Below are 9843 nucleotides of genomic sequence, written 5' to 3' on the forward strand. Positions count from 1 at the left end.
TCTAATGAACAAGATGAGAACAAGATTCATTTTCGATATTTTATCTTATTCTACTGCACAATTAACATAATAGGAAACAAGTCTATTATTGCATCTTTTCTTGAAGTTTACTTGTGTGACTGGGAATATTTCTTTTCACATCAAAAGATCCATATTTTGTTATTTAAACAGACATTCATTACGGTGTTACGTTTCAACAAAATAAATTTAAAAGTCAGGTATATTGTTACTAACCTGGTTAGTTGAAAAGGCAACGTTCATTCAGTTGAGGAGGACGATGTTTTAGGGGAGACATATGATTGTTGATTAATGAAGAATTCTTTCATTTTCATTATTTCTTTCATCTTATCTTCTATAGTAGACAAGTGATAGTTCAAATAGTTGTTTTGTTCATTCAAGGATTTGATATCCACTTGAGTTGAACATAGCACATACAACAATTCAGCTTTTGATGAAGTTCCACCATTCAAATCTTTTGCCTTTACTTAAGCCCCAAATCCAAATACATGGCTATGAGTTTGAGTTCCACAACATTTTTCAACAATCTCTACTGTAGGTAGAGATGGGATCTTCTTGAACCATTTCTTCGAGTTGAGCCTACAAAATATGTCAAAGAACATATTACATCATAACACATAACGATTATTTGAAGTAATTTACATATTCAATTAATCAAAACACACATGTTTTTCAATTGCTTTAGGTTCAACAAGCTTGTTATCTTTCTTACAAGTCTAAAAGAAAATAGTTGTCAAATCTAGTGGCTTTCCATCTTTCCCGCCCTTTACATCCATGTCAAACATGTCAAATAACACAAACCAGGAAAATATCTTTGAGCTCAAAAACTTGAACACACAATTGATTTTTAAAAAAATACAATACATTTGAAAAGATCGTACTTGTTTCAACTTCTTGGGTATATTTCTTTACTTGATTAGTAGATGTAGGAAATGAATTATTAATTTGTATGTTTTATTTCTCAAAAGCCGTGAAGTTCTTATGCATCATTCCTATTCCTTGACTAGTGGACAAAGTAGAGTTTTCAAGTCCTCGTTCCTGTTCCTTCCAAGTAGAACCTGAAAAATGCAAATCATAATTTATTCGTTGACTAATGTATCAAAAGACAACAAAAAGAACCAATGATGTCTACAAGGAGTTTCTTAAGCTGATTTTGTTTCGCAAGTTCTCTTTTGTGAAAATTATGTATTCAGCATGAGTTTCTTAAGCTGTTTTTTTGCCTGGTATTTACCTTCTTATCATGGTATAGTTTCATATATCATGTATTATGCTATATTATGCATCAAATAGAAACCTGGAAAAAATATTTTCCGCACCTTCTCCTCCAAGATAAAACACAGAATACAGAATGCTGGAAAACATATTTTCCTTTAACAAAATTAAAAATTTTGCTTATGGTCTGAAATAAAAATACAAATTATCTTTTACTTGTTTCAATTTCTTTGATGTGCTTCTTAAACAGAGAGCACAAAATATTGAGCAGCTGGCTGCAATGTTGCAACAGTGGCAAAATTTTAAAATTGAGCTAGCATAAAAAAAATTGAGCAGCTGCCTGCAAGTTTTCCACAGTGCAGAAATTTTAAACCAGAGCTAGCATAAAAAAATTGAGCAGTTGGCTGCAATGTTGTAGCAGTCCAGAAATTTAAAAATAAAATTTATTCAGTTTGAAATTTAAAAACAGAGCTAGCATAAAAAATTATGGTTGCAAAAATGTTCTACAGTCGCCTCACCTTGCCTCGTCTCCTCGCCTAACTATTCTTTGAACATTCACTAATTTTTCATGCAACTATAGAAAACAATGCTCAAACAACTCAAGTTCCTATATAAATATAAATGAATTTCGCTCGTCTTCTGAAAATACCACATTCAATAAGAAAACTCTCAATACAAAAATGACTCTCGACTATTGAAAATATTGTAGCAAATAAAATGTTATCTTCTAAGTTGTTGTCATACCGAAGTAGACTGCAACTATTATAGAGTGACATGTCAATGCTGACAACAATTTGCAAGCCTAAGACAACAGGGCCATTGAATGTGGAATTTTAGGACATTAATTTGTTCTTTGTGGAGTGGATATATGTGGTACAAGTATTGCAATTTTAGAAAGATGATCATTGTAAGGGAGGAAGTAAAGCACAATATATGGTGGAAGATAAAATTAGAAAATTCCAGCTTTTTATTTGATAACTTGACAAAATTGGGAGCCCTCTTATATATTGAGAGTGATATGGCCATTGAGGAAGATGTAGAAGTGAGGGAGTTCACTACCATTGGTGGATGGAATGAACAGAAACTGGCCACAAAACTCTCAGCAGAAATGGTGGAGTATATTACAGAGAGTAAGAAACCACCTTTTAATGAACATCAGACTGATTTTCCTAATTGGATAAGCAGTAAGCAGGGGAATTTCATTTTTTATAAAGGTAACTTTGTATTCACAAGAAAATGGTTAGTTACAATCCTCACATGTTATTGTAAAAACAAACAAACCAGGGCTAAGGTTTTACAATATGTCCTATCAAGTCAACTAATAAATCTATATCCCCCACCATATCTTGTTTACACCAAAAATAAAGAAGGCTAATGTAGCTAATTCTAATCCTCTGGATGTTGTTGATTTTTCCTTCGAAACACATTGCATTTATTTCCTTCCATAAGGTCCACCAAATGCAGGTTGGAATTAGTTTCCACCAGTATCCCCTAGAATTTCTTCTTCCAATTGTCTCCCAGCTCCTCAGTAGATTAAAAGTGTACGTAGGAATTGTTCAGCTTACTCCAAGTTTACATAAAAATATGTTCCACAGATTTACAGTTGTTTTGCAATGTATGAAGAGGTGGTTGTTTACCTCTGCCTCCTTGTCACAAAGAAAACACCTTAAGCAAATTTTCAAACCGTCTTCTCTGTAGTGCTTCGTGGGTTAGGCAAGCTCTCCTGATCACGAACCCCATAAAATAGGACACCTTCAAAGGGATTTGAATTTCTAGATTAGTTTCCAAGGATAAATCCTAGTGGAGGAGAAGTTGATGTTGTTGTTCTAGTAGCATAATTTGACAGAGAATACTCTTTTTCTGTGCAACTTCCATAGAAGTTTTACTAGATTTACCGAGATACATGGAAAAAGGTCAAAGACGTAGAAGACTAGCTGTTTTGTCTATCATCCAGTCATTTAAATATCTTCAAAGATGAAATTCCACCCTTGTGGGCTCCATATCTAGTAACAGTCTCATTTATCTAGAGACTGAGGTCGTAGAGGTCTGGGAAGGTGGTCTTTATGCTTTCACTACCTATCTACTTCTCATTCAACAAAGATATTTGTACCGTTCCTCACCTTATAGGAAATGTTGATATTGAATTGGGACCAGAGTCTTTGAATTATTTTTGATACACTGCATCCAAACGTACCTTCCACTTCTTCTGCTGTCCATTGGTTTAGGAGTCCATATTTCTCTGTGATGAGTCTCTTCCATAAGGTCATGTTTTCTATTCCAAATTTCCACGATCACTTTCTAAGTAAACAACGATTGTGGAGGTTGAGTTTCTTGATGCCTAAACTTCCTTGTCTCATGTTAAGGTAAGGACATCCCAGTTCACTAGATTGTAGCCTTTATTTCCTTTGTTCCCTTGCAACATGAAGCTCCTTCTCATTTGGTTGATATTTTTTTCAATGCTCTTTGGGATGGAAAACAAACTCATCATATAGGTGGGCAGTTAATCCATGAGTGATTTTATGTGTGTCAATCTGCCTCCCAAGAATAAATATTGTCTTTTCCATATTGATATCCGCTTGTTACATCTCTATGATACTGTTCTCTATACATTGAGTTCCTTATTTTTGGCTCTCAATGGCATGCCTATATAATTGGTTGGTAGGGAAGAAACATTGCAACCGAGATTCATGGCCAAAAACTGCATATTTAGAAATTCATTGACTGGCTAGAGGTAGCTCCCATGCCAGTTTACATTGAGTCTTGAGATGCCTTCAAAAATGGTTAGAATAACCTTGTTGTGTCTAATTTTTGACACGTCTGCTTCACATAGTATAAGTGAGTCCATCGGCATACAGTAGGTCAAAATTTCTCATGCCATTTGCTCTACTTATACGAGGTCAAAAACCTGTCAACCAACAATTTTTCGCTTGCTTTTACGAACATATGATTGAGACCCTCCATAAATAGTAAGAAAAGAAATGGTGAGAGGGGGTCACCCTGACTAAGAGCCCTCTTGTTTGAGAGAAACCTACAACGTCACCATTTAACATTAGGGAGAAACTCACATATGATATGTAAAATATAATTCAATTTAGCCATTTTTAACCAAATCCCGTATCTTTAAGGATCTTAAGATGGTAGATCCAGTTGACATGATCAAAAACCTTGTCGCTTCACTCTTGAATCTACCAGTTCATTTTGCCACAAGTGATGCATCCATTATTTGTCTCCCTTTCAAAAAGGTCATTGATTCTCATCCACCAATTTTCCCATGATAAACTTAATTCTATGATTAAAAATTTTGAGATGAGCTTGTAAGTCCCTTCTATTAATATTATATGTCTGAGGCCTTTTAATTCTTTGGCATTTGCCTTTTTTGTAATTAAGGATATGAAGGTGGCAGTCATAACCTTCTCAAACAATTCCTTCTAGTGGAATTTGTAGATGGTCTGCATCAAATCTACCTTTATAGTATCCCAGCAAACTTCAAAAAAAACTCATGGTGAAACCATCAAAACCAGGCGCTTTTTCCCCCATTACAACTCTTGATGATGTGTAGTACTTCTAATTCTCAGAAGGGTCTTGGTTGCTATTCATTCTCTTAATTCGTGATTCTTGGACAACCTTGTAAATTAAAAGTAGGCCTCCAAGGTTCAGCTTCTGAGTACAAATTTTTGGAGAAATCTATCATATCTTCTTTATCACTGTAGATTATCGAGTTTCTTCACCATTCACTATCAGTCTATCAATGGTGTTGAATCTCTTGTGTTGTTGCCATTATTTTGAAGAAATTTGTGTTGTTCTCACCTTTTTTAGTCATAGTACTCTTGATTTCTGTTCCATATGGATTCATCTAGTATAGTCTAAAGACTCTATCTCAGTGTACTCTAGGGATGCAGGAGACTGGGTGGTAACCTATTGACGTCGTGGACAGGCTACAGTTGCAAGTTGCACTTATCTGAGATGGGTGTATGCATAGTTGTACCCTCTACTATTTCTTTGGGATGGTTATTAATCTCAGTCTCTTCACCTATATGAGGGGTAATCTCAGGTTTCATGGTCAAGGTTCCTTTCGATGTCACTTCAATCGATTTCTCTGTATCTTCTGGGTCTACAAAGCAATCATCCAAAGTCATATATGATTCTAGGATTTTTGAGGCCATAACGCGATTGTTCTCCAGTTAATTAATAGTGTTAGGAGAGATATTCATCAAAAATTGAGTTATAGTTGGGCTCAAGATTTCAGAAATAAATTTTTGGTCTGATTTAATTGGGTCTCCAGAATTAAAATTAACCTAGCCCGAAGGATTTAAATTTTCTTGGGAAATTGTCCCATGTAACTCAGCATTAGCATGTGTTATCATTGTCAAATATAACTCAAATTGGCATGTGTTGTCACTATCACATGCTCAGCATTGGCATGTGTTATCATTGTTGAGTGTGTAGGTGGTAGACTGCCAGTATTTGTATCTACTGGGTAAAAATTCAATGACTATTAGGTAATGGGATTCAAAATTCTTCTACCATTGATAGTTGTCATAGCTGAAGCTCATTCCAGATTTGCATAGAGAAAGTAATTCCACCAATTTCTATGGAGATCTCTTTCAGCACCTTACTCCCGATTCATTGGATTTTGATTCTCGTCCATTTGACTTGGCTCTAGATGGACATATCTTTATTTGTTTTAATCCATCCGCCACAATGGTCTCGGATGACCTTGAAGGTTTTATGGGCCCATAGGTGAAGAAGGATCCCCACGATCCTAATCTAAGTGGAACTTGGTTTTTCTGTTGTGTTGGAAGTACCCGACGATGGGTTCCACCATTGAAGCTTGAGTTGTATTTTGTTCAAAAACCAATTTCTAGAAAGTAATTGCTCTATCATAATACTAGAGGCAAACCCGAAAAGAAAGAGGCCCCTTCCTGTTTTGTATATGTTGAGGCCGTGCACCTGTTTCCATAGGTTGGTTGCCCATCTCTGTATTTGTGACAATGCAAGTGAGAGATTTGACCTATCTTCGATAGTACCAACCAAACTCTTCTTTTTTACTTCATTTATGGAGGACTAGAGACCATTAATGCAGATGACATTCCCCCTCTTTAGTTCTTGAAAGTTCGTTGAATTATTTTCTGCCTTGTTGCACCATTTACTATTTTTAACTACTTCAGCAAAAGAAAAGTTTTTTGTCGGTTAATGTGTGGTTGTCTCTACTGGTCTCCCTCTTTTGTTCGGCATAAAATTCCTCATTTTCACAGCAATTAACGTCCAACCAAAGTTGAAATTCAGTTCAGGCATGATGATGGCTGACAATCTCCTGCCCTTTACATTAATAAAACTGATGTATCTGTCAAAATTATTGAAGTTCCAAGCAAAGAAGAAATCTGACAGTGTTTCCTTCTTATTCCACCTTTTGACTACATTCTCATTCGTCTAAAAAGCCTCAAAGAGAGTCTAGATAATCCGATGCATTATCCTCCTAGATAATGATGTTCTAGTGACGTCGTTTCAACATCTTTCGGTCCAATCATAAAATTTTCCTAACTGAGTGCGATCAGTAGACTTGAATCCAACTGCAAAATAGATAGAGTCCTCCTTCTAAGTGGTGGAGGAGAAGGTGGGAAGAGAAGAGGAGGGAGGGAATCTTGTGATTAGAAGGATCATCGGGAGAGGGTTATTTGAAATGATTGTATTATCTTTTTGGGAATCTGGTCTGGGAGCAAAAAGAGTTCTTAATCCAAAAATAATTCAAGTTAAACCTCTTTTAATGTTTAATCAACATCGCAAACTATGAGGACGAAGTAGGAGATAAGAGATGACTATGTTTATATTTGGAACAAGTGGGTTCCTTTTAAGGAAAATTTCTTCTTATAGAGGTTGTGGAAAAGGAGAATTTCTACCGATAATAATTTTAAAAAGGTGAAGATTCATCTAGTTTCAATATGTTGGTGTTGTGATGAAAAGAGGGAGGACACACCAACCCATATTTTTCTAAAAGCCTCCTTGGCTAACAAGCTATGGAGAAAAATTTTCTAATTTCGCAGATATACACATTAAAGGAATTCATTTACAAAAATTAATCATTACTTGGTGGAAATTCAAATCATCACCCCAACTACAAGGAGTAATGAGAGCAATGACAACAATTAACATGTGGACAATATGGAAGAAAAGAAATAGTATAAAGCATGGAGGGAACACAACTTTTTGAGGGATGGTGATGCAAGTTCAAGAAATGGTTTGGAAGTTGGTGAAATCTCTATATCCTTGGATACATTTGGAGTCAAGTTTGTGGCTTGAAATTGTCAAAAAACTAAAGTGGCAGAAGCCTAAATTGCATAATCATAGTGTAATATGGAAACCCTTAAATACAAATAGATTTGAATGCAAAACTGAGGGAGCATCCAAAGGTAACACAGGGCTAAGTGTATATGTCTTTTGTCTAAGGAACTCGCAAAGAAATCTGATCTATGATAGGTATGCAGAAGTTGGAATAATACTAACACAGAGATATAGTCAGTGGCAATCTATGAATCATTGGAGTATTGTTGGGAGAACAAGGTGATGGAAGTAACAATCAAAATAGACTCACTAAGTCTGATGAAAATGATAAGAGGGCAATGGAAAATACCTTAGGAGCTCGCGGAAAGAACAGATAGTATAAGGATGAGATCACAACCATTTAATGCAAACATCACTCATACATTTAGAGAAGGTAATAATGTTGCAGACTTATTGGCTAATTATGTAGTGGAAACAGAACAAAGAAAGGAGTACAACAGTTTTGCAGATTTACCAAGCAATATCAAGACACAGATAAATATAGACAAATAATAAATACCAACATTGAGAATCAGATCAAGAAGAATCCATTTTCAGCAATGAACATACCAAAAGCATATCTTCATAGGAAAGGAAAGCATATGACTACTGCAGATATTGACAGATCTACATAGAATAATATAATAGTATAATATATAATCATAGTGTAAAAGGGGGCAGGTCAAGACATAAATGCTATACTTTACCCTAACTACCACGAAGTTACATCAAATAAACATAGAGACAAGTGGATTGGACATTACCGATGGAGCTTTAGAATGTTTCAAGGGAAAGATACATCACAATATCTAAATCTGAGAAAAAGCAAATATGAAAGGGATATCATTCAAAGATCATGCGGGGAGAAGCGAAGAAAAAAATGAGGTAGAAAGGAAGCGAACTTACTAGGTAACAGTGAAGACCAGTCGAGCTAAAATATGATTCAAAGGAGGAGGCAGAACTACTAGAATTTTCTTCGACAATGCAGTGGAGAAGGTGGACGAAAGATTGTTGTGTACTCACCAAGGATGAGTAGGGACCAGAACAAATTAGGTATTCTGTATTTTTGTTATTATTGGGCCATGGGCCATTTTAGTTGTATGGACCACAATTTGTTCAATAAAAGGCTCAAGCAAAATATTTATTTAGAAAAACTTGCATTATAGCGCTAGAAGTACTCTTTTATAAGCAACACCACATAAAACCTTTGAAGTTTGGCCACACTCAAAGACTTTATCTTCAAAAAAATTCTAGTTATACATGAAGAGTCACGAATAAGAAGCTGACGCCACAAAAAAAAAACTTATTCCTTTAAAAAAAAATTCTATACAGTTCTTCAATTGGTAGTACCTAATTTCTTAGAGTAGTTAATTCCTAAATATGATTTTTATTACTTTCATAGATTATATCGGAGTCAATAGACAAAATGAAAAAAACAAAAAGTTGTCAAAAAATTCAAAAGGACACATCATTTTTTTTAAAAAAAAAGAATCAATACGGACGCTTTGATGAAATAATTTTCCTCTGACACAATACTGACGTCGTTACTCCATTAAAATTAAAAATCATTGCCTAGGAACAATTGTATCCAAAACTTGTATTTCTTTTTTTCCCTTATATCGTTGTAGGGGCAATATTTTTCTCGAAAAAAAAAACTACTGTTATAATAAAAAAAAATTCTAGAAAATACTCCCCAAGTAGCGACTTCAATAATAAAACAACAACACCTATGTTACTATATTTTTTTATATAAAAAAAAAACAATGCCTTCGCAGCGATTTTATTAAAATTTTTAAATAAATCGCTGACAAGGCAGAAAAAGAATCTCTCTTTTCCCAAAGAAATATACTTCTTCACTTATGTATATTGGAATTGGTTAATTGATCAGTTGATTAATTCATTTAGTTAGTCAAGATAATTAGATTTATTTTAAGTTGGTTAAAAAGTTTGTTAGGTTTTCATACTGTTAGTTAAACTTGTCAGATCAGTTGGATCTAGAAGTTATACATATATAAATGTAATGTAGCTAATGTACCATTAATTGTGATGATAAGGTTTCAATTTCCATCTAAATCTCCTTAGTAAAATCTACATCGTATCAGAGCTCTAAACTGTTAATCAGTTCAATACAATAATCGATGAGCCAGAGAGATGGGAGATGTTGATGCTTCCACCATTGATATCGACCTAAAGCGAATCCATCCACTTCATCTTCATTATTCACACTCCTTATAGTGTGCTCATCACTGTGCAACTCACAAAGATGTAGACTTACTCTTTATGAAGCAGATTCAT

General features: G+C 34.7%; 1 long non-coding RNA gene across 1 annotated transcript; it reads right to left on the reverse strand.

Moving 5' to 3' along the window:
• Positions 1–709: 709 nt before the first annotated feature.
• On the reverse strand, positions 710–8562 carry LOC114074422. The gene is made up of 3 exons (XR_003574821.1): positions 8455–8562; positions 8313–8363; positions 710–1076 (listed from the first exon to the last, which is right to left on the reverse strand). It is a non-coding gene; the product is annotated as an uncharacterized LOC114074422 (long non-coding RNA).
• Positions 8563–9843: the final 1281 nt, after the last annotated feature.

Source organism: Solanum pennellii, chromosome 10, assembly GCF_001406875.1.
Source record: "Solanum pennellii chromosome 10, SPENNV200".
Taxonomy (NCBI): Eukaryota; Viridiplantae; Streptophyta; class Magnoliopsida; order Solanales; family Solanaceae; genus Solanum; species Solanum pennellii.